Source organism: Tachypleus tridentatus, chromosome 2 (genome assembly GCF_004210375.1).
Source record: "Tachypleus tridentatus isolate NWPU-2018 chromosome 2, ASM421037v1, whole genome shotgun sequence".
NCBI classification, from domain to species: Eukaryota; Metazoa; Arthropoda; class Merostomata; order Xiphosura; family Limulidae; genus Tachypleus; species Tachypleus tridentatus.
In genome coordinates, this window is record NC_134826.1 from 99247728 (window position 1) to 99274646 (window position 26919).

Here is a 26919-nt window from a genome sequence, read left to right on the forward strand (position 1 = left end):
TAGAGATATAGTACATATTATCAACATAAAAATGTTGTTATTAAGGTAGGTTTTATCGTGTGTTGTAGAGAACTTAAAATAAGTGTTTCTCGTACACCAAGAACTTTACCAAAAAAAAAAAAATGTACTTATATTTGTTTGTTGTCAAAGTAAATTTTCTTAATATAAGTCCTTATACTAACTACATGTATAATTTTTAAAATCTATCAAAATAGTTTGAAAAAATTATTATTTTTATTATATGTACTTATATTTCGGTCTTGGAAGTTTATGCTTCTACAGAAAACATTCCAAACATCGAGTTTTAAAGAAAAGACAAAAGTGCGCCATCCTCGAACAGAAAAGAAACTGATGCCTTTTAGTTTGAAAGTTATGCAATAAAACAGTTTAACATATTAGAGTTACACAATGTTATCAGTCATGTTTCAGTTAGTTAACATGAAATGTCTTTCTTTTGAGATAGTTTTGATTTTTTTAGGTGAGATAAGGATCTATATATGTAAATATGTCTGTGTTATGTGTATTGCTGTCAGTTGAGATTAGGTTCTACACACACACACCTATATATAGTTCTGTCGCCTTAGATCAAGTTCTGTGTATATATATATGTAGGTATGTTACTGTTAGTTGTGCACAGACTCTAGGTTCACAAATAGATGTGTGTAGTGTTGTGAGTTGAACTCAGGTTCTAAACATATATATATATATAAATGTGTGTATTGTAGTCATCTAGATCAGGTTCTATTTCTACATACATACATTTGGATTTTTTAAATGTTTCTTAAGCGATGATACTTACTTCATTTTAAAATACATAGATTTTGTGCACAGTTGTAATAAACTTATAGGACGTGAATAGGTTACAGTTATATCTTATTTCTTATAAACTTACAATAAAAAAATAAACGATTTGGTGTTGAAAATCCTTTCCCTAATTTTGATATGAGTGACGAAAATATAATTAATTAATTCCGGTTCCCACAGTAAAAGTTGCTGTCAAGCGATTTGCTAATACAAGTAATTTTCAACCAATGGTATGTATTTCGTATCCCTGTCACTTTGAAAAGCCCTGCTATTGGTGAGGGACCTCGTCGGCACTGAATGTAGCAGATAAAGGGCAATTGATGTGTTATTAAACACACTTCTGTACTAACACTCACAAGTTCTAATTAGTAATTACATTTATTCCATGAGAATCATTACTGTAAGTATCCCACCTTATACGAAGGATTGCATTGTCATATTAACATTCCAAAATAATTACTATTGTACTTGCTAAATAAACTGGCTACCTGCTGGTTTTTTTCTATAACTACTTGGCCCGGCATGGCCAAGCGTGTTAAGGTGTTCGACTCGTAATCCGAAGTTCGCGGGTTCGAATCCCGGTACACCAAACATGCTCACCCTTTCAGCCGTGGGGGCGTTATAATGTGACGATCAATCCCACTATTCGTTGGTAAAAGAGTAGCCCAAGAGTTGGCGGTGGGTGGTGATGACTAGCTACCTTCCCTCTAGTCTTATACTGCTAAATTAGAGACGGCTAGCGCAGATAGACCTCGAGTAGCTTTGCGCGAAATTCAAAACAAACAAACAAACAAACAAACATTCTATAACTATGTAATATTCACTGTGTGATACAAGACTTTTTAATTAATAAATTATTTATGAGAACTATACATTTGTAACTGCTTTATTTTATTTTTTAAAATTTTTTGACACCTTCTAGTGTCAAGATTTAGTTTCATTTGAAAGGAAAAAAAATATATACCGATGTTTAATTCCAAGAATGTGTTTCAAATCTTTAAATTAAAACAACAATCAACTCAACACAAGCGAAATGTTGATTGTTATTTGGGTTGAGTTGTTTGCTATTTTTATTTGAAGGGTTTGAAATTAAAAAAACAAGAAAGAACTTGACTGGAACGAAACGTTGATCTTAAATAACTATAATTGAAGTCTAGGGAACTTTACCAATCCAAATAAGAAAATGCCAATTCTAATGAAATGTGTTTTTCTTCTGATTTTCAAAATACCGAAATCATAAAATGGAGCACCTAATTTTCTTGATTTGTTCTTAAGCACAAAACTGCACAAACACGTTGTACGCTCTACCTACTTGGTGTGTTTTGAAACCTAATTTTTAGCGAAAAAGTAACTTACACTGACAGTTCAATTTCTATAAATGTAACATGAAGTTTGCTTGCCATTTTTGTAGCCTAAACGTATGCTTTCATTTTTTTTCTTCTTAGTTAAACTAGTTGTCGATCTGTTCTTCCAGCTTCATCTGACAGTCGTATTTTCAGTATTATTTCTAGCCGCGGCATAACGGCCCATAAAACGCTCTGAGTTTGTTTTCTAACTCATAGCTCCGTCATTACTTGACCGATATAAGATCTATTTAAAGCTTAGAACTAAGGTCATACCCTTTCGACTGATGTATTTGATCACGTCCATGACATCATAGATTAAAATACTATAATCCTGCCTAAAACAATCTCAATTTGAGTGTAGACTGATAAAGATCCTGAAGATTGATAACTTGAATCTCGTATACGCACACCCCGCGCTTGGTAATGCTGGCGCACAAAACTTAGCTAATAGAAAGGAAAAAAGAAAAAGAGGTCTTGTAGATTAAGTTACTCTTATTCTGCCTAAAAAAACTTCACTTGTCGCAGCTATTGAGGATACCTTACTTTTTCGACCTAACCTGACAATTCCATCTTCAATCTTATTTTTGCCTTGTCTAGGAGTCCTATCTTGAAAATTTTATTTCATATAACCGGTTAATTCAGTATTTAGTTATTATTTTTTTAACCTAGCCTTATATTCCCTTCGTCAATACTACTTTTATTAATTTAACCTGATAGTTTCATGTTTAGGGTTATTTTTCAATCTAACCTGCTATTCCCATCTTCAGTTTTATTTTTCAACTTCAGTGTTGTATTTTCAACCTAACCGAATTGTCCTTTTAATATTGTTATTTTTTCATCTACCTAATAGTTCCATCTTCAGTTTTATTTTTTAAATTAATTAGATAGTTATATCTTCTGTATCATTTTATCAACCCTACATGATATATTTCAAACTAACCTCATTGTTCCATCTTCAGAATTCTTTTTTCAACTTATTCCCATAATCTCACAAGTTGTGTTTTTTTATAAACATAAACATATAATTCAGTCTTCAATATTATTTTTCAGCCTAACCTGGTATTTTTTCTCTAAGTGTTATGTTCTCAAAATAATCTGTTAGTCCTTTCTTCAGTTCATATTTTTTTCAAAATAGCCTGAAAGTTTCTTCTTCATAGTTTATTTTTCAAATCTTGTATCATAATCTCAGCTTCGCTATTATTGTTTTTGAACGTATCCTTATAGTCCCATCTTCAGGGTAAGTTTGCAATTTTAACTGATAGCTTCTTTTTTAGTATTACTTTTGCAGTTTAGCATCAAATTTCCATCTTCGATGCTATTTTTTGAACATGTCCTTAAAGAGCCGTATTCAGTGTTACTTCTTCAACCTAAGAAAATAGTTTATTCTTCAGTGTAACTTTTTCAATCCAAACTGACAGTACCATCTTCAGTGATGTTTTGTCAAACTAACCTGATATTTACATCAACAGTACTATTTTGTAAACATAATATGATAGGTTTGTTTGTTTTGAATTTCGACAAAGCTACACGAGGGCTATATGCGCTAGGGGTCCATAATTTAGCAGAGTAAGGCTATGGGGAAAGCAGCTAGTTATCATTACCCACTGCCAACTCTTTTACCAACAAATGATGGAATTGATCGAAATATTATAACGCCCACACGGCTGAAAGGGAGCGTGTTTGTTGTGATAAGGATCCAAATCCACGACCCTGAGATTACGAGTTTAAAGCCCCAACTACCTGGCCATGCCGGGCATAATCTAATAGGTCCATCAGAGTTATTTTTTCTTCAACCTAACCTGAGAGTTTTATTTTCATTATTATGTGTTAGGTCAAAACCGGTAACCCCATATTTAATGCTATTTTTCAACTTAACCTGATAAATCCCTATTCAGTTTCATTTCTTTAAACCTGACTTGAGTATCATATATTCAGTGTTGTTTTTTTTCAAACGAAACGTGACGATTTCATCTTCAGTGTTATTTTTTCAACATAACATAATACTCTTAGTTTCAATTTTATTTTTTAATTTAGTTTGATAAACACATTTTAAGTGTTACTTTTTCAAACTAAGCTCATACTTGCATCTTAAGTGTTAATTTTTACCTATCCCGATAACCTCATATTTAGGCTGTTGTTTTTATCAATATAACGTGATAATTCATTTTTCGGTGTTACTTTTTGCAACCTAACACGATATTCCAATATTAAATATCAGTTTCTGAACCTCACTTGACAGTTACGTATTATATATTATTTTTCAAACTAACCACAAAGTACCTTCTCCAGAGTTTGTTTTTCTCTCCTTCTCCTCATTGTCTGATCTTCAGTGTAAATTTTTCACCTAAAATCATAGTTCTATCATAACATATTGAACATAACCTGGTGGTTACTACCTTTTTCACGTTGCTTGATAGTTTTGTCTTCAGTATTATTCTTTTCACTTAACATGATAGTTCCTTTATCAATGTTATTTTAGTCAACTTAATCAGATAGTTCTATTTTAGGGTTATTTCTTCAATGTATTCTACTATTTCTGTACTTAACTTTTTTTCAATCTCATCTGATAGTTTTATCTTCAGTTTCATTTTTGAAATTTAACATGATACTCTTATCTTTGGTTTTATTTTTGAAGGTAACCTCATATTCCAATCTTCCTGTACCTTTATTCAACCAGAACTCATAGTCCCATTTTAAAAGTTATTTTTATATCTTATCTTCGTAGTCCCATCTTCAGTGTAAGTTTATCAACTTAGTTTCAGTTTAAGAGTTATTTTTAATATAACCTGCTGATTCCATCTTTAGGGTTATTTTTAACATAATCTGATGGTTTTGTCTTTAGTGGGTTTTTTTTTTATCTAACCTGCTGGCTCCATCTTGCACAATATTTTTTCAACCTTACCTGATAGTTCAATATTGACTATTGTTTTCCTTAACCTAATCTCGTTGTTCCATCATCAGTGTTACTTTTCAACCTTATCTAATAGTCGCATCTTCTAACTTAATAATGCAACCTAATCTGATAAATCCATCTGCAGGATTGCTGTTTGAAAATAACATGAGAAAGACATTCAATGTTGGTTTTCAACTAAAAAAGAGATTTCCATATTCAGTGATATTTTTCAACCTAACCTAATTGTTCCATTTTCAGGTTTTTTACAAATTAACCCAATTATACCATTTTCCGTTTTAATTTCTTATTTTCATAGCCCCATTTTCAGTGTAATTTTTTAACCTAGCCTTGTAGTTCTACCTTTTATTTTTTAACATAACCCAGTAGTTAGATCTTCAATACTATGAGTCAAACTTGACTGCTAGTTCAATCTTCAATGTTATTCTGTCAAACTAACGTGATAATCTCATTTTCTTGTTATTATTTTTGTCGACCTAACCTAACAGTTATGTTAGGAAACTTAATCAAACAACCCCATCTTTAGTGTGATTTTTCAACTTAAACAGATATCCCTATCTTTAGTGTGAATTTTTCAGTTTAATCAGCGAGTCGTATCGTCTGCGTGATTTTTCAACCTAACATCATAGTCCATTGTTGCTGTTAATTTTTAAATATGATCCCATCTTCAAAGAGTTTTTCAACCTCATAATTCAGTGCTTTTTATCCTTAACTAAGAGTTCCATCTAGTTATTCGGTCATTTTTATGTATGTATTGACGAAACATTTCATTTTTTTGTATTGGTTTGACATTATGTTAGTGTTTGACAAACCAGGTATTATGTATTTTAGTTTGTTGTAACATACAAGAATCACAGAAGTATATTAACCTACAATGTAAAAGTTAAGAAAGTGGATTGTTTTACAACAGCATATGCTGCATAAAAGTCACAACGGCAGATTATTGTGCAATAAGTTATACAATGTGAGGGTCACAGAGGTTGGTTATTTTATAATAAGTTATTTTACATAAAAGTCATTCTACAAGTTGTACAATCCAAAAGTCATGAAGGCAGTTTACCCTAAAGCATGTTGTAAGATAAATCAAGTCCTATTCAAGAATCTTAGTGATGCTAAATTAAGAATACTTCTTTTATCTTACGATACAATTAAACTGAGAAAAAAAATCCATACACAACTGAATTTGAAACTGTTAGACATTAAATAATAGAGCTTCAACTCCCATAAAATATTAATTAGGGTCAAAACATTTTTAGTTTAGAGAAATCAACGATCTCAGTCCAGATTAGTTAGTATTTTCTAATACATAAAAATGCCAGGTTTTATTATCTTTCATTTGTAAAATTAAGCTACAGATTAAAAGCTTTTGATAGTTGGTCTAAACAAAGATGCTTGTTTGATTTAAGATTAAGAAAGCTTCAAATTTCGGATAAGGCCAACATATAAACTCGCTTTCCGACCACCCAGGACTGCAAGTCATTCAAGTTATAATTATCAATTATTTTTAAAACAACAACAATATGTTATAGAGAAAAGATGTTGTTTCTCATGTATTGTCTCTTAGCCTCTGAGTAGGCTAACAGTAATCACAACTTTTGGAAGAACAACTGTCGCCTATATCATAATGTTCTGATAAATTGCTAAAATTAATGTCATTTCTTGAGATGGTCTTCAGGAACAACGAGTACATCCACAGTGTTTTCGCCATGGTATAAAGTACTAATAACTCGGTTTGTTTGTTGATTAATCCGAGTCCGTGCATGTCATGGATACTACCACAAGAAATTGTGTCTTAGAACAATACCGAATATTAAAGTTGTGACTGGGAACAATATTTACCCCTAAAACGACTCTTTCAGGTTACGTTTGGAAATAGTACTGTGTCATAACATAAATTATTTTTTTAAGGTAAAGACTTGGGGAGCATTAACTAGTTTCATAACGAATAAATGGCATATTTTTACAACCAAACCTTCTAAGAATAACGAAATTAATATTTTTAACCGCTGCATAGTGAGATAGCTGCCAAATAAGCATATATCTACCTTCAACACGCAGATTTGACGAACGATTTTGTTGTTTCTAAAGTGTATAAATTGATGAGAGAATTTAGAATACTGAAATGTAAATCGTAGATAAGATAAAATTTTAAACAAAATCTGAAATAATAAAGATCTTCTGGGAATTAAATTCTGAATTTCAGTTCGCTTGAGTAGATTCTGCTCCTAAAAAGTAACAGAATAATATTTCTTACGTAAGATGATGACAGGGTAGAAATCTCTCAGTCGAAACATATGAGTGCGCAAGCGCAATAAATTGCTTAGAAGCTATTTTTTTACATGGACGTCAAAACAGCAAATTAGTTTCCCCGCCTTTCCCGTGTCAACCCCTTCCTGTAATCTCTATAAATTCATATGAGTTTATTTCATCATATTACTCATGCGAGCCAAGCGACTATTTACCGCAGTGATTAGAGCTACACCCTCATTCAGTCAGGAGAGGATAGGCTGTGCCCCTGCTGGGAGTATGCGCTCAGTCAAACACTGCGTACAATCTTGAGCCTTCCCAAATTTCATGCTCTTGGCAAATGGGCGAACATGGCGTATAAAATGGCAGGTAATGATGTGTTAATTCAGATTTAGATGATGTGATATGAAATAAATTATCCAGTCTACGCGGAAAGTGACGGAAATTACTTATTTTGTTGGATGTTTTTTCCTCTTTTATTTGTTGTGATGATTGCATATAACACGTTAAGCGTGTTGAAATAAAAAAATATTACAAAAACATACCAGCTACTTCTTATGTTAAGATTTGAAGGTTGGTAAAGATGATGCCAGATTTTAGCGTAGTACCAGTCTTCTCTCTTCCATCTATATATTCTTTTTTAAATATTAATGTTGCATCAAAGCTGTGAGGAATGAAACAAATAAACACGTCATATTTATTAGTGTTAGAAAATGATGGTTTATTTTTATATATATATAAGTATAATTAACCTTCCGAAAGTGCTCCTCTAGTCAAACTAAGCTAACTATATAAACCAGGAAATAGTTTATAAACTAATGAATTTCTATTATGTACAACAAGCTGACTAGAAGTACCAAAAGTCCTAAATAAATTCCAACACTATCAACTTATCGAGTTTCTGTAATTGCAAGAGAAAAATTGTAATTTCTCAAACTTTAATATAAAATCAAATATATATATATAAAAGAGTATATATATATATATATGGAAATATTACAACACATATCGTAGAAAAACTATTTGATATACGAACAAAAAAAAATAATTACACTAATTTAGTAATCTGAGAATGTAGTACAACATAATGAATTAAGAAAGATAACCCTTCAGGGTAAAAGTTCTATGGTATCATGAAATCAAAACAAAGAACGAAACAAAAGGGAATCTTTAATGACCACGGAACTTCAAATTATTTTTGGGAAGATTAAAGGAAATTAATCTATTATACTCTTCCCCCCCCTTCTTATTAGCTATATTTTTGTGCGCCAGCAATACCAAGTTTGGGGGCGCATATAGCCGATTTAATTTTATTATTTATCATGATGTCTACCATTATACATTCAAATAGAAATTCTTTCAAATAGGATTAGAGTACATTAATCTTTGAGGTCCTAGGCTTGGCCAAACATGTAGATCATAAGGGTTTGACCACCTGAATCAAAAACTGTAAATAGATTAGGGTTCGATTCCCCTCAGTGGTCTCAGCAGATACCCCGATGTAGCTTTGCTATAAAAAACACATATACACACAAACACTCAAAAAAGGACAACTCTGAGAAATTCTAGGAGACCCTATTTCACGACTACAGATTTACACTATAAACGAATCGTAAATGATAAACAGGTGTTTAATTCTCAGATATGTTTATCAGTCAATATTAGTTTGTAGTATAACTTTTCATCTTTCTTTTTTATAACTATTTAGGATGTAGGGTAATAATATTACGCATTTAGTGACCGAACTATAATAAATGTAATATAGTGCTATTAAATTTGTATTGAAACTTCTGAACGTGTTTAATATAATGAAAACCTGGCAGACTTAAACGTTCTATTCAAGCTAGCCTCAAAACAGGTGGACGAGGTCCGTTCAGACTCTTCAACTACATAATGCATTCTCATTAGTTCAGCAACTGAACGTATGATGTCATTTCCTGAATTTCCTGACAGGATTCTCCCTGTGGATAATACTGAAAGTAATTAAATATTCAGTAAAATACCTTTGTTCCTATATTTATCACCTATTCATTGTTTCCTACAACACCACAATAGCGTTATTTTTTGCAGACACGCCAATTTAATGACTTTTGTATGATTATATTATTTTTATGTGAATTTGTTTTCCTGTGTTGAGATGGTGGAATAAAATTATTTAAAAGCACCATAATTGAAAGTACAATAAAGTCATAATAAAACGTGATCTAGAGAGGAGGTAAACTATAATTCAAATACAAGTATCAGTAGCATTCATTTGTTTCTTTATTGCTGGTGTTAACTCCAACATTAATTGAAAAGTTTAATCTATAATTAATGAAATCTCTACTTTTGTCCATTGGTTTTCAAAGAATTTGGTGCATTTCAATAATTGTTTAATCTTATCATTACCAAATCATTGCCATGAAGGTACATGTATGTTTTTTGGTGAACACGTTTGTTAAAAATTATTTTTGTTTATATTTTTCAGTACTAAACAGTTCAGTGCTCTATCTTCATTGTTTCCACTATGAGATGAACTAAATCCTAAATTTTAAGTCTATATATAATTAAGCCTTTGCGTTTACCACCAACCAATAGGAAGTAAATTAGTAAAAAAAAGTAATTAATATGAACAAGTTATGCGCTTTAAACACTATCTGTGTTTTTCCTATTGGTTTAGGTTTTGAAATTTTGCTACGAAAGGCGTTAAATACTTATATCTAATATTAAAAGTAAACTTTAAATCATATATTCTTTTCAATTATTTCAGTAGGTAACAGCTAAGAGTAATTTCAATTGTTTGAACTTAATACCAGACTTGTTTAGCCTAAAACACTAAACCTTGCTTGTAATATACAACCATTTTATAACTCTGGATGAGACGCATAAAAAAAATCATAAGATTTATTCGATTGGAGAGCGAGTCCTGTATGTATTTATTATTGATATTATGTTCGAAATATTTATGTTTTGTTTAGTTTTAGCGTCGACAAAGCACAATAACTAATATATTTTATAAATCTTTGTTTATTCGGTGAACCCTAACCTAGAGCCTTCTGTTCTTTTTCAGAGCCTCAGTTTTAAGAAAGAAGTCCCACGTTCTCGTTTATCAGTTTTTCTTTATTTGAACAGTAAAAGCGTGAACAGTTTTGTCTCTTGGTCCTAATCTTTCTTTTCGGAACACATCTCAAAGTTGTGGATGCCTCCATAAGGATTGCTGATCAGTTACAAGTTTATAACGGCCCAATGAAGTGTATCATTAACCTTGACTGGTTGTTCTGGATACCGTCAACGTCTCTCTTCCATCTGGCAGGAATTTAGATGTTCAGCTTCAAAGAACGTACCCAACTATGGCACACACGAGGAACCCACGAGTTTTAAACCAAGCAAATTAAGATGTTGATTTAAAGTTGTGATCTTAAACATTTCCAATTGATTTGCATTTAACATAGATAGAGAATACATTACAAGGTGCTCAAACTGAAAACAATATCTAAAATATAATAAATTGCAGGTAACAATTACTGCAGCTCTTAGCTAGCCATATATTGTAAGCTAGTAATGCTCTGTTTTAAAATGGTTTTGTATCTTAGAATTTAAACAAACATAATTCATTTACGTTATTTGTATTAAAATGATATATCATTTTGTCACACTGTCAATCAAACATTTAATCAAACTTCTAAAGTAAGTTCTATAAAAACTAATTGTAAGATGTGGTTTTCTATAAATACAGTTGGACTGTGTTTCGAGGATGTATAGAAAGTGTTGTACTTCTTAGCATAATATTTCCATGATTGATTTAATATTAGCCTACTGAAGCGTTGTGCTGATTTCAAGTGTCTTTAGGCCTAATAATCACGGTTAAAATATTAAATAAAGCCTTCCGAAAGTTTAAAGTTTAAAACAAATTAAGTGCTGATTTCATTTGTAAAGTTGATAAATATAAATGTGTTAATATGGAAAATTCAACCTTAATTAACTAGAAAGTCTCATCTCCAGATATTTCATATATGAATTTTATAATTAAAAAATCGTGTTATTTACTTTCAAATGAATGAATTATTAATTAACATAGGTAAGTTCAGTTTTATGTTAACGCTGATTCTACACAAAATGCATAAAATTGTAAGCATTTAGCTAGAAAATAGCATATAGCTTCAGTAGTTGTAAATTTCTACTTCTCTGTTTTGAGTTTAAAAAACAACAACTCTATAACAAAATTAGAAGTAAATATTACGTCCTGGTTTTAATAAAGCACAATGTTTTCATTTGTTCATTTTAAACAAAAACAAAATATCCTTATCTGGGCACAAACTATTCTTGTGCAACAATTAACCAAAATCAGTAGCGTGAAAGAGAATTCATCCTAACATTTTAATATAAAACAAATAGCATTTAGTTGTGTACTAACATGAAAAAATTTGTTATTTTCTCTAGTTGTAAAAACATTCATCTCCATCATTAGTAAGATTTTAAAAAGGCTGTTCTAGAAAGTCTACTTTCATATTTCGAAAATTGAAAATAAATGAGTAATTTAATCAAGTGTTCCTAAACATGAATTTATGTTTTTAATAATATTATACCGAGGTATTTTTATGCTTTGCTATGACACAAAGGAAAACCAAAAAGTTTGATTTCACTCAGCATGTAAGATGTTTAATCAATAACAACAATGAAATTTTAAAATTTTAGCTATTACTTTTTTTTGTTACAAGAATAAGAAAGCAAAAAAAATAAATTAACAAAAGAATATGCAGTTACAATAGTCGTCATCAATATGGTTTGAGTTGTGTATATTTTTACGCGGTCCGGCATGGCCCGGTGGTTAAGGCACGCGACTCCTAATTTGTGGGTTCGAATCCCTGTCATACCACGCATTCTCATATTTTCAGTCGTGGGGGCGTTATTATGCGACGGTAAATCCCACTATTTTTGGTAAAAGAGCAGCCCAAGAGTCGGCGGTGGGTGGTGATAACTAGCTGCCTTCCTTCTAATTCTACACTGCGAAATTAGAGACGGCTAGCGCAGATAGTCCTCGTGTAGCGTTGCGCAAAATTCAAAAACATCTTTTCGTGGGATTATGTATATGCGTAATTCACAAATACCTGGACGTTGCAACATGTCTTGCAGTTCTTCATTTTTTTGTTTTATTTGCTCAGGTATTTAATAGTTAGATGTGATTATTTGCAGCTGCTGTGCTGGTTGACAGTCGTTTCTCCAGCATGCAACTATCTGAGATTACAGTAAAGATATAAATTATTCGCTTTCATTAAGTTATCTTATCTTTCCAAGCCTTTTATGTGTAAACAAACAGATAAACGAGAAATGTACCAGACAAAAATCTGCTACACTAGTCTCTTCGGATCGTTCATCTGGTGGATAACATACTCCGCCCCTTTAGCCAGGGAGATAGACATCCTCAAACAGGGTGGTCTTGTGGTGACCTGTTAAAGTATCATACAATTACGACTGCTGTGTACAATTTAATCAAAGATAATGAAATAGCTGTCACCCGTGCTTACTTATCAGTTAGGTTAATTTTGATACAAAAAAAATAGTTGCGGATAAGATTTAATAGCGCATGATTTCTCATGCTTGGAAGAAACAGCTAGAACTGTTTTCAAATAATAATATAGTCTGAGGAGCAAAATTACTTTGTGTTGTGCTGTTAATCTCATTTGTTTAGAAAATAATATGTTTCAATTCTTACGTTCAATGCGACAATGCATGATTATATTTGCGTGCAAATATCTGTAGACAAACTGTGATTCTATTCAAAGTCCCATTCCTCTATAAACTGCTTAATGAAATGAAAAGTTTGTGAAGTATGTTCACACATTTGTTGTTGTTTGCTAGCTTAGCCTGTTTGGTATAAAGACAGTTTGGTATCTATAAAGCCTGTTTGGTATAAAGACTGTTTGGTATCTATAAAGACTGTTTGGTATCTATAAAGCCTGTTTGGTATAAAGACTGTTTGGTATCTATAAAGACTGTTTGGTATCTATAAAGCCTGTTTGGTATAAAGACTGTTTGGTATCTATAAAGCCTGTTTGGTATAAAGACTGTTTTTATGGAATTTAGATAATTTTTTTTATATTGTTAGCTCAACCTGTCCAGTTATTATAAAAGTTGACTTATTTCAAAATCCTTTACAGAATTTATTAACATATCTTTTAGTGTTAGCTAAGAATGTCCGGTTATTAAAATTAGTGCCTGATTCCAGACGTCTTCATAAAATTTATTAACACTTCTTGTATTGCTAGCTCAACTTGTCCAGTTATTATTAACTCTGCTTAATGCCAAAACTCTCATAGAATTTATGAATTATTTTTGTATTGCTAGCTCAGCCTTTCAACCTATTTTAAACATTTACTAACGGTAATCAAGCTTCACGGATTTTTTTTTTTTACACATCACGTATTGCTAGTTCAGTCCGTGAGGTTACTCTAGAACTTGCAATAAACTATTTCTATTAAAGTCATAAGTTTAGTTGGGAGAGCTGAAACCTTCATCAAGAAAATATTTAGGTAATCATATTGCTTTGGTTTATATACATGTTTATGATAATTTTTTCAGAGCCATTACTATTATTAATTTTTACAACATTATGTAAATTGGTTGACAATTAAACTATTTGTGATATGTAATAAAACTTGAAATGTTAAGCTAGGGAAAATGAAGTTTGTACAATGGTAGGTCTAGTGAACTTATTTCATCACAGGTTACAGCAAATGAGGTTTAGAGTTTGAATAATTTATTTTATTATTACAAAAATTATCCCGCCAAAAACATTTATTCAGTATTTCTTAAATAATAAAAAAACAACGAAAAACACGTTTAACGAATGAAGTGACCTTTCTTCTTCTGTTAAATGACAGTGCAACAAGTATAACTAACTCAGGTCAAGTTGTAAAAATGAAGCTAGAATGTTTCTCGGTGTTCACCTTTCTCTTTTGTTCTGTTCAATAAACTGGTATAAGCAGAAACGTTTTCTTCTTTTAAAAATTTTTAATCATAAGTTGTTGTTAGTTATTATGTAACAACTTTTATGTTCAAATATTGGAAATACATAAGAGTCTTAATTTACTAATAAGACATTCCAAGCTTGTGTTTCATCTGAAACAAAGCAATCTTATTAATGTTACTTATTACAATTTCAAATAGCCTGCAACTAAGTTAAATGATAATTTAAACTTAGAAGATAAATAAATGTCGATATGTATCCATTTATTATATTTGTCAACAAGATTGATTCACACATTTGTCTTTTTGAATACAAAATATGTTTTAATATATAAACAATAACACAATTTACAATAAGAGTTATTACGATGCCCACAGTGGTACAGAGGTATGTCTGCGGACTTATACAACGACAAAGTGGGTTTTGAAACCTGTTGCGATCAGAGCTACATTATGTAGCTTTGTGCATAATTCAAAACAAACAGTTATTACAAATATTGATCTATAAACGAAAGTTTTACAAACAATATTGAATTTTCTTTCTCGTCTGGAAATGCCTTGATGTTTTATCAATTGTTCATGATGAATAAGTTAGTTTTGAGTTGATGTAGATACAATTTTCTTAATAGTGAGATAGCTAGCTCTGCATTCTTTGCTGATTCCACAAGTTTTTTACCGCTGAAGTGATGTAATGGCTTCACAAAAATGCTGATGTCCGGTGTGAATCCCTGAAGTTAAGCAGTTTGTAGTGTTCGAAATTTATAAACGTTTCTGGTCATATATCTGATGTTCCCGAGTAATAAACGTTAATCACAGTTATAGTTCTGAGGTTTATAGTAAACCAACTGTGGCAAACCAATACTATATACTGTCTCTTGGCGCTTCACTTTGAATACATTTATATGTGTGAGGAGAGTTCCTACAAACTTCAACCTGCAGAACACTGTAGACGTTACAAACATACATTGTTGATTTATACAATGAAGAATTGTCTACAACTTTATTGAATAGGCAGGAATTTCGCAATACAAATTTAACAATATAAGTTATATACAATTCTAACTATAAATTTAACTTAAACAAACATCGCTATTAAAACAAATATATTATTGGACGTCCATCACAGTAGTATTATATGTAAGTCATAGTTGCAGTTCCACAAGAATAATATAAACTTTCACAATAAGATGAGATGGTAGTGAAGAGTTAAGTCTTTAATTGGATACTTTAAAACATTGTTTACTTACGCAGGATATGAATTACAATGTAGTTTTACCTTATTAATACGCAAATTATATGATACTTCTACTACAACCTCGTTTTCTATCATTCTTGTTTTGCAAAAGAGACATTTAATAATACTTTAAATTGGGTATATTTTCTTATTCTTTTCGTAATGACCCTTTCCAAGCCAGATGTTTCTTACTGGTGGTTATATAAGCAATAGCCTCATAAGCTCAATCGGCATTATAAACAATTGTGAATTGTTTGTATTATTTGAAGTAAAAGCATTCTGTAAACATGTTTTTACTTTTATTTATTCTTAATTCCTCTCGCATTTATACCTGAACTGTAGATGCCTACATGCGTTTCTTCTTCCCCGTAATAATGTATTATTTATAGTTTTATACAGTTTTGTATTATTACCCTTGTAGGTCCGGCATGGCCAAGCGTGTTAAGGCATGCGACTCGTAATCTGAGGGTCGCGGGTTTGCATTCCCGTCGCGCCAAACATGTTCGCCCTTTCATCCGTGGGGGCGTCAATCCCACTATTCGTTGGTAAAATAGTAGCCCAAGAGTTGGCGGTGGGTGGTGATGACTAGCTGTCTTCCCTCTAGCCTTACACTGCTAAATTAGGGACGGCTAGCACAGATAACCCTCGAGTAGCTTTGTGCGAAATTCAAAAAACAAAAACATTACCCTTGTACTTTGATGTGACACGAAGAAAATCATCTATGGTTATTAGCTTATCATTATTATTATTATTCAATGCCTTATCTTTGAAGTAAGCTTAAGTAAAAATCACAAATTTCAATAGAAAACATCATTACACGCTTAAAAGTTCATTGCAGTATACGTCATGAGAAAGAGCTGTCACAATTATATATAAAAAAAGATGTTTCCAACATGTGTCTCTTAAAATTCGGTTACTTAAAACTTTTTCACTTTAATCGTAGATAAAAATTTATTTTAATCGATATCTTTTTATATTATTTCTTATTATTTTGTTAAGCTACTACTGGCCTTTTCCCTTCTTTTTAAACCAAGTACATACCAAACAGAAAGTTGAAGATAATTTAAAATACCTCATGAGTTATCAACTGTTTATTTAGTAAACCTTATCCCTGAGCAGATATTATCAGGCAAATGGTCTTACGTGATCTTACTCCTCACTTAATGTGGTTACAAACAGTTGAGCAGAAAGTTTCATTCATCAAGACACAATTATTTTATCTCCATTTGCTTTTATTCTTCCTCTTCAAAAACTTCAGTGATAACAGAAATAAAAGGTGCAAATGGAAAACAAAGCTTACCTCAATACTATAGTCCTGTACCACTCTCTTAAATTCGCGGTTCTTTCACGTTTTCGTGTGACCCCATGAATTTATCTAGTGTGTTTTAAATGACTGAAAGTATGCCCTCGTGTTCTGGAAGAAATATTTTCTAAAGGACACATGCCAGACTTACTGACTTCAAGTTGACTAACTTATCTTGCGTTAAGGAAAAATAAACACTCTTAAGTTTACTTCTATTTTAGACAGGGAGTTTCTTGCACGTGAAAGTTTATTCTCATTGACACTTTCACACCATTTCTTTATTTGTTATAACGAATTTCACGCTTGTTTTCAAATAGTTTTTTTTATAATAAATAATAAGATATATTACAGCTTTCCACATTGCATTTTGTTTTGAATTATATTGCTTTATGAAGAGGATAATTGAAGTAAGCAATGTTATCTCAGCAAAGATAATTTTTAATGGGATTGAAGAAACATTTCTTGAAGGGATGTATTGGTCATAAATCACAGCTAAAGTACGTCATAAAGATTAAACATCTTAGCCACTCTTAACTTTTAGAGCTTTTAGTGAAACAAAACTTAAACTTGAAAAATCATTCAGGTGAATAAGACAGATATTGACGTTTTAATCGCTTCTAGGGTATTTATATTTGAAAAGTCTGGTAAGAATGTAGTGTAGCTAAACTTCAAACATTGTTTCAAACATCACTTTTCAAAGTCCTTTTCATTGTTAACGTGTTCTTGTGATACAAATAGCAAAAATAACGTGTAAAGTATAACTACACGCACCCCCATAGAATACCCTAACCGAAATAAATAAATTTTGCTAAATCAAGGTCAACCAACGAAAAGGTAAAAAAGTGCAGACGAGGTTGTAAAGCATCGGTAAATGCCTTCATGAGCCAATGAAAATTAAGACCTTTCACAAAATAAATTCGTTGTATATTGGTTTGTTTTGAATAATTTTGCGCAAAGCTACACGAGGGATATCTGCGCTAGCCGTCCCTAATTTAGTACTGTAAGACCACAGGGAAGTCAGCTAGTTATCCCCCCCGCTAATTCTTGGGCTACTCTTTTACCTACAAATAGTGGGATTAACCATCACGTTATAACGCCCCCACGTCTGAAAGGGCGAGCGTGTTTGGTGCAACGGGGTTTCGTGGTGCATTCATAAAATGACTATTGGTAAAAATCAGTTAGGTTAACAAAGTTTGATATATATAAAAGTTAGTGTATTTTAATGATGCTATGTTTGAAAAATGGCTTTTATGTCATATTGCTTAGCACCAAAAGTATAACAATTTTGCTGTTAGACAATGTACTGAAAGTATAAGATGCAATATATAGACAACAAAACTGGAAAAATATTTTTTATTTCTTAATTTAATGTTTATTCTGATTAACTATGTTTATGTGTTTGTTAAAAACATTGGTAATGTAACATAAAATAGCTTAATTCTGAAACGATTTAAGTTTTAAATTGAATCGATATTTTTACTTTCATAATAAATTTTATGCACTTATAGTCATGTGCAAAAGTTAGTACACCGTATGAAAGCCTGTGTATTTTTCTAACATTTTTGGATATATAGATTTTTAATCTCAATTTTAACAATACTGAAAGATTATAGGAATATAACTAAACAATTAAAACTGAATAAAATACTTTTGAAGATCTCCTGTAAATGTAATTCTACAAAAATGCATATTCTAACTGAGGAAAAAGTTAGGACACCCCCACATTTATTCCCAATTAAAATGGCTCAACTCACACACAGGTGTATCACACCAGGTGCACATGATTAGAAGATTGTTACTCAGAATTGTGAATGAGGCTTGCCATATTTAAACTTGAGACATTTAGTTTGGTGTGCTACTGAATGTTGAAGTGAGAGTGACCACTATGGTAAGAGCAAAAAAGCTGCCTGAGGCCTTCACAAAGACAATTGTAGCAGCTTATCAGTCTGGTAAGGGATTTAAAAAGATCCCAAAAGATTTTGAAATCAGCCATTCCACTGTCCGGAAAAGAGTCAACAAGTGGAGGGCTTTCAAAACAACTGCCAACATGTCCAGGTCTGATCGTCCAAGCAAGTTCACCCCAAGAGCAGACCGCAAGATGCTAAAAGAGCTCTTCAAACACCCTAGCATGTCATCACGGGACCTACAGCAGACTCTCGCTACTGTTGATGTGAAAGTGCATGCCTCTACAATCAGAAAAACACTGCACAAGTTTAACTTGCATGGGAGGTGTGCAAGGAGAAAACCTTTGTTCTCTAAGAGAAACATCAAGCCCAGAATGAAGTTTCCCAGAGAGAATGTACACAAAGACCAGGACTTCTGCAATAATGTTCAGATGAGTCCAAAATTGAATTATTTGTACACCAGAACAGAGGACATGTTTGGCGTGAAACAAATACAGCATTTCAGGAAAAGAACCTCATACCAACCGTGAAGCATGGAGGTGGAAGTGTCATGGTTTGGGACTGTTTTGCTGCAGCAGGACCTGGACAGCTCACAATCATAGAATCCACCATGAATTCTACTGTGTATCAGAGGGTGCTTGAGGAACATATGAGTCCATCTCTAAGAAAATTAAAGCTGAAGCGGAACTGGAACCTGCAACACGACAAAAAAATACCAGTAAATCCATCAAGGACTGGCTGAAAACTAAGGAGTGGGGAGTCCTGTAATGAGCGAGCCAAAGCTCAGTTCTTAATCCCATTGAGATGCTGTGGTTGATTTGAAACGGGCTGTACATGCAAGAAATTCCTCAAACATGTTACAGCTTACAGAATTCTGCATTACGGAGTGGGGCAAACTTTCTTTAGACCGATGTCAGAGACTGGTAGATGGCTACAAGAAGTGTCTCACTGTAGTTATTTCAACCAAAGGATGTAACACTAGCTATTATGGGGTAGGGTGTCCTTACTTTTCCTCACTTAGAACATGCATTTTTGTAGAATTACATTTACAGTAGATCTTGAAAAGTCTTTTCTTCAGTTTTAATTGTTTAGTTATATTCCTATAGACTCTCAGTATTGTTGAAATTGAGATTGAGTATCTATGTATCCAAAAATGTTACAAAAATACACAGGCTTTCTTAGAATGTCCTAACTTTTTCACATGACTGTAGCTCTAGCTCTAGGATGGCTGATCACACACTTACTTTAGGCTTATTAAACCAATACTCACTACACTTATAAGGTTTTACGGCACTTCCTCCTCACGGTTCTCTTGCTCTCTGTTAGTAAAATCGTAGTGGGCAAACAGTGATCGAGCTATTCTATTGTGATAAATATATTTTGACTTTTATTACTCCTTTAATTTCGAAAAATCAAGCGTGACGTGACACACCCTGGCTTTTAAATGTCATTTAAATGTTAAATGGCAAATCATACATTATGTATATGCAGTTTTGCTCAAGATGAGTTATCAATATCGGTTTCCTTAAAAACGACAAATAAAAACTAATTAAATTATATCATATACAGATTGTGTTTATAACTTATTTTGGAAACGATAACGAGTGAAATTATCAGTTAAAGCAATACTTTTGAAGCAAAATGCATGGTTGGTATAATAAAATGAATTTATAGGATGAATCTGAAAAAAAAAACATAAAGAGAAAACATGAAAATATCTAGAGAAGGGGACAAAATATTATAAATTTAGAAACAATACCAAATAATACATCTTCAAGTCTCAAAGACAGATCGTTTTGAATTATTCTTCTTCTATTTGTGAACAGATAAATCACGTTTGAAATTACATCAATCTCTTAAGATTTAAAATAATTTATTTCATTCGTTGTCTGAAAATTCAAAACTTACAATCATGGAACAAGCTTCTTGGTTTTATTGTTTTTGCTATATTTTATGTTATGAATTCCAGAAAATAGTAACAAAACTAGCTTTTTTCACAAGTGACAACTTACAATTTAACAAAATATAAGTTGTATTGTTTATATATTAAAGAACAAAGCAACATAAGAACTTAAAAGTATCGGTTTTTTCCATATTATTTTACTATTTGTTTTTAAGTAAAAGCTAAACAATAGGTTATCTGCGCTTCGTCCACTGTAACTATTGAAACCCATTTTTTTAGTTAAAAATGTATAGAATTACCAATGAGTTATCGAAGTCGATGATTTTGCAAGCTTATAAACTTACTGCGGACCCACGGGGAAGTTTTTATAGCAACAAATAAAGATATTTCAGCAAGTAGTGACCAAGTTGGTAAAAGAAAAAATAAAATTGTGATAAAAAAGTAAGAAACACATAGAATCAATGAATAGCACACGTTGGTGTCTAACAATTAGTTCATTTCATGATATACAATGGTGAAAATATCATACGCTGGAAAGTCACCTGAACTGTTGTTGGATTGTTAGCTTATTGCTTGAGACGTGATCTTACATTAACTCTTTGGTTCGGTTTGTTGTGTTTTTTTTTTTTTTTCTATGTAAGTAATATACTGCTTCGGAGAAAATCTTCTGTGAGATGATATAACTTAAACAATACGAAGTGATAGCTGTTCTAACTGAAATGAATTAGAACCAATTCAAGCAGAAGCCAAAGACAACCCTGAAAGGTGTTGTATTGACATTAACGATTAATACTTGAGAGGTGTTTTAACTTAAGTGTTGTTTGACTTTAAAAAGCAAAACTACAGAAATTCAGCAAGTAAATGATATATAAAAGCGTAAATTGTGTCATATATATATATATATTTGTGTAGTCCAAAGATCAGTTAGAAAACACACAGCTATTTTGTGATGAGGTTCCCAGTGCCCCCTAACATTGTCGATGTTTTTCGGTATTTACAACTTCTAGAAGATATTTTCCATAGAAAGTTGTTTCCCAGTCTCTTTCGATGTAACCACTTGGAAATATTTTTCCCGTCTCCTGTAACATATTTGAAGCCCCACGCTAGTACAGCGGTAAGTCTCTGGATTTAGAACGCTAAAATCAGGGGTTCGATTCCTCTCGGTAGGCTCAGCAGATAGCCCAATGTGGCTTTGCTATAAGAAAAAACACACACACACACATATTTGGATATGTTTATCCAGTCTTTCATGACACAGATACATTCTCCATTCTTTTGTGACACGTAATTTTTTAGTCTTTCTTAAAGAAGGTAATTAGAAATATTTTCTCAATCTGGCGTGACACACTTGGGAATACTTTCAAGCTTCTTGTGGTACTTCTGGGGATATTTTCCCAAACGCCTATGGCACATGTGTTGTGAGTGTTTCCCAATCTCCCGTGACACATGAAATTGGGGATGTTTTTCTAGTCTGTTGTGACACATATAATTGGAAGAAATTTCCCAGTCCCTTGCGACACAGTTTCTTGAAGGTCAGTTTCTCAGTTCCTGTCACAATGCTGCTTGGGATGTTGTATCCTGTCTCCCATAACAGCTGCTAGGAGATTGTTTTCCATTTTTCCTGAAACCAAATAATGTATATCAAACAAGTTCACAGGTGAAGGTAAACTACTATGATAAAAGGCTATTGGTAGAAATGACACATTAAAAGTGACAGATTAAATACTTCTCTTAAGGGGCAACTATTGATTCATGCAGACAGTACAAAAAATTGTATCATATATAACAACTCTAAAAATAATTTATCTATACACTATATGTTGCTTAGTTTTATGTTTCTCAAACTCGTTTTTATGAAGAAACTGAATATAACATCACCTTTATTTTCGGTCTTCATTTTTTGTTTTCACCTTGACCAACGATTTAAAAATCTCAACGTGTAATCTTTTTGTGGGACAAGGGTGAGTCCAAATGCTTTGCAAAGAAATAAAAAAAATATTAAGGTAATTTTATTATAGTCTCATTTTGGTTTGAGTTTTGCGCAAAGCTACACGAGGGCGATCTGCGCTAGTCGTCCCCAATTTATTAGTGTAAGACTAGTAGGAAAGTAGCTAATTATCACCACTCATAGCCAACTCTTGGGCCACTCTTTTACCTACGAAGAGTGGGATTGACTGTCATATTATAACGTTCCCACGGCTGAAAGGGTGAGCATGTTTGGCGTGACGGGGATTCGAACCCGCGACTCTCAGATTACGAGTCGATTGCTTTAACCACCTGGCCATGTTGAGCCTAATTTCATTTTCCATTTCTCTCTTTTTTTGAGACATAATGAGGTGTTTGGTCGTTACCCACTGGTTAGAGTATTTGACTCGTAATAAATGGATAGTGTGTTGATATCTACTTTCCATTTCCGCTGTGGGGTCGTTGAAATGTGGGGGATAATCCCACTATTCGTTGATAATGAGTTGCCCAAAAGTTGTTGGTCTGAGGTGTTTACTAGCTGTCTTACCTCTGGTCTATCACTTCTAAATTAGGAACGGCTAGTAAAAGTAGTCCTCGAGTAGCGTTGCATGAAATTCAACAAACAAACAAAAGTTTTACTCACCGTAGTGATCGAACCCCGAAATGGAAGATGAAATGAACTATATATATAAATATTTTATTACAACGTACATACCATGTTTGAAGAATTCACCAACTTCTGCAATTAATGTTAAAATAAAAACAAAATCAATGCTTAAAATATGTAATAAAATTTTATTTGGCCAACGGCCAACATTAAAAGACTCTCCGCGTTTCGGTAGGTTTACACTATTGAAACACGTAGTTTTTTAATGTTGGCCGTCGGCCAAATAAAAGGATTTACTGCGTATTTTGAACATTGGTTTTGTTTTTATTTTACCATATACCATGTGTATCAGCTTTTATCGCCTTAACTTCTGTTCATTCTCACTATACTTTTTCCTTAAACATCACAAATTAGTATTTATTGTTCCCTAGAAGAAAATTTTCAGCTTCCAACATGTCGGTTCGTAAGAATAGGGCTTCATCCCAGGTTTATTGATGTTCTTATATGAAGCAACTTTCTGTGTTTTTGTATTGTTGTTTCTTATACCTTGTTCTTCACTTAAAGAAACAGTTTTACACATCATTATTCTTAAACTATCTATGACCCAATTAAGTTCCTTATTCAAAATATGTTTTCTCCCTGATTAACTATAAATTTCTGGCGTTTTCATTTATTTTATAGTTTATAGATCGTACCTCACAACTGAAATATGAATTTTGAAGTAAAAAAAAATTATTTCTGATTCTATTGTTAACAAGATAAACCCTCATATTTGAAATAGATCAAAATTCGTCACTCTGTATAGACCAGGAGAGTATAGTTAACTGTCCTAGCACCTCCCTTTAACACTTTGGTCCCCTCTCACCAACAAGTAATTTTCAAAGCTGACTTCTCATACTGAAAAAAAAATATCTCAGCATAAGGAAACAAAGAAACAACTCTCTCATAACTCTCGAACGCTGATCCCATACTGACTTTATAAGTACCTCGTGCAGCTCAGTTGAACTGCATATTTTAGATAGATATTAAGGCTGATTTACACAATATAAAACACTGCGTTTCCACTTTGCCACCCAGCTTTCACCATGCATAACTATTAAGTATATAATTTGGCAAATTATCTTTCTCTGATTTTTATGCAATACCTACATGTACAAACAAATTTTACATTTCTTTAAAAGAAATTTCTTACAAACCAAACACCCTAGGCATATGATGACTAAGCAAATTTTTTTGGCCGACATTAAAATAATTAATTTTTAAATTAGTCGACTTTATTATTTTCTATCTACTTTTTAAAATACACAGTGCACAAGTGGTATTAACGTTCTTAAAAAGTTTTAACTTTAATAAGACATGACTTGTAAATTAAACCTCGTCAAAAATTGCGTGTTAAAACAGGTGAAAAGTGTTTTGGTGGCGAGATGAGAAGATACGTTCCCTAACTTTGAAATAAAGTCAGTATCAAAACTACAGAAGAAAATGTGGAAAATCAATTCGTACTTTGCAACGGTAATTTTCTGTAGTTAGTTTCTGGAACGAAAATGCACTTGATGAAACAAGAATAGAATTAAACGTAAAATTTATCAAATAGGCGATATTAAATAAGTAATCTCTTCTGACACTGTTGTTAGTATATTCATAGTGTTTAAAACCCTACATAAAAGAATAATAAAATATTACACAAGTAAATGGACTAATGGTTTATTCTGCTGGACTGTGGATTAGCATCTATAAGGTTCGGGTTCACCAACAATATTCCATTGTACTGGTTCATACTGACAAATTTACTTTTGCTTCTAGATACGCTTCTGTACTTTTGCATAAGATTTTTACTTTTATACTCATACTATATGAAAATTAATTACGGAAACAAACAGATTATACAGATACAGGAACAAGTATCATAAATATAAGAACAAATAATTTTTATTACAATACATTATCTTAAAAAAATACAAACGAAAAGAAGACCGGATCTCCTATGCTTTAACTTTATTTTACCTTAAGCTTATCAGGGTATAAATGTAAAATATCAATTATGTGTTACTCCATATGGAGTAACATATAGAGTAACACATAACTCCAGATGTGTGGTTGCTGTTTAAATTTCTGTGATTTTTATATAAACCCGTATCGCCTTAATAATATTCATATTTGGAATTTTGTAGGTACCAAGTCATACAGTTGCGAGTATCTCACCAGCATATTTTGACCTGCAAGTATTATTTTACGTCTTGTTTCTGAGAGAATGTTGTGATGGTACTGTACCAGTTAGCTCTCAGGGTGCCATCAATTTTTTATAGATTTCCGGCCTTTAGATGAGATGAGGCCAACACATGTACTAATCCTCCAGAATGAATCACTGTAGTTGATGTACATTGACTGTCATGTCGTATTCCTTTCTACCGTTGAACAGGATGTCACTGAATGTTGCCAAGCAATTTTAATTTGGATTCATCTGCTCATCATATTTCTTTTTAATTCATAAGCAGTAGTTTACAAACAATGACAAATTGGTGTGTTTCCACAAATGTATTTGTACCTTAGTTTACTTTTATGTATAGATGCTCACCTCGGCTTTATTTCATTCTTTTGTTATTGTTTTAAATATATATCCATGTATGCATGTTCGTAACATTTTCATACATTCATTAATGTGTTTTCCATCATGGTATGTTTCTGTGTTCGCATTTATACATTGGTGTAGTTCTATTTATTTATTTTTTATTACCCTGGTGTTATTCAATATATACAGGTGTACCTAGATCTGCAACCATGTGTATGTTTTTAAGCTGGAGTCTTTTTGGTTTGGTGTACATCGGTTTTCCAGTTTGGAATACTTTATATGCTTCTTTGCACCTAGTTGCATTTCTATATATGCGCTTTTACAGTAGTGTACTTTAATCTTTATGCTTCAATTCATACATGTGTTTCTGCTTTAGTATAAGTTCAAGTATGTGTTTCAGATTGAAGTACTTTATAAAAATTATTTCATATTATTTTACTTTCGTACACATTTTTACATATTGGTGCGTTCCAGAATGTCTTATTATTTTGTTATACTTCGTATAAACGTGTAGTTTGCTCTCACATCTGTTCTTTTTTATCTTAAAACACTACTATGTACGATTACTTACTTACTTCATTTAGGTGTTTATATATTCCGTAGCGTCCATTAAAATTTTAGTGATGTTTAAAGATGTCGTTGTACTGTATTATGCTTCCTTGTCAGCCTTTATACCGTTCTTCACTATGTGTTATAACACTGATATATTTGTGACTTGACATTCTTTGATAGATGGTATAATTATATGCATTGGTAACAGTTTTGGCAAACTAAGAAAATTATGATTAATTGAGGAATTTAAACATTATGCAAGAAGCAGCTGCTCTTTCCAATGATTACATTTTAACATATAAAACACCTTTTCATAAAATAAATCCCTGCCATCTCGGCAAAATCATGTATCTTTTCAATCCACTAAAGTTAAGGATCCTTTTAAAAATCCAGCTCCTTTAGTTTGAAAGCTTCTCTCAGTATGGTTAATACTTCAATAAAACCATCAAGACCTGTTTGCCATTTTGTAAACAAATTGGTCATGTCATGCCCGATTGTTGATGTTTGAAAAAAAATGAAGGCAACACTCATTGCGTTCGTGTCCTCATTTGAACGTAATTTCACCAGATCAACCGATGTTCTTGATTCGATCACTGATATAAAGACTGATGTAGTTAGGGAAGAATTTA

At 32.2% G+C, this 26919-nt stretch overlaps 1 long non-coding RNA gene across 1 annotated transcript; it reads left to right on the top strand.

The window, feature by feature from the left end:
- The first annotated feature begins 7506 nt into the window (after window positions 1–7506).
- Window positions 7507–14276, top strand: LOC143244674 (uncharacterized). Its single transcript, XR_013025273.1, has 2 exons — window positions 7507–7677; window positions 10358–14276. It is a non-coding gene; the product is annotated as an uncharacterized LOC143244674 (long non-coding RNA).
- The last annotated feature ends 12643 nt before the right edge of the window (window positions 14277–26919 follow it).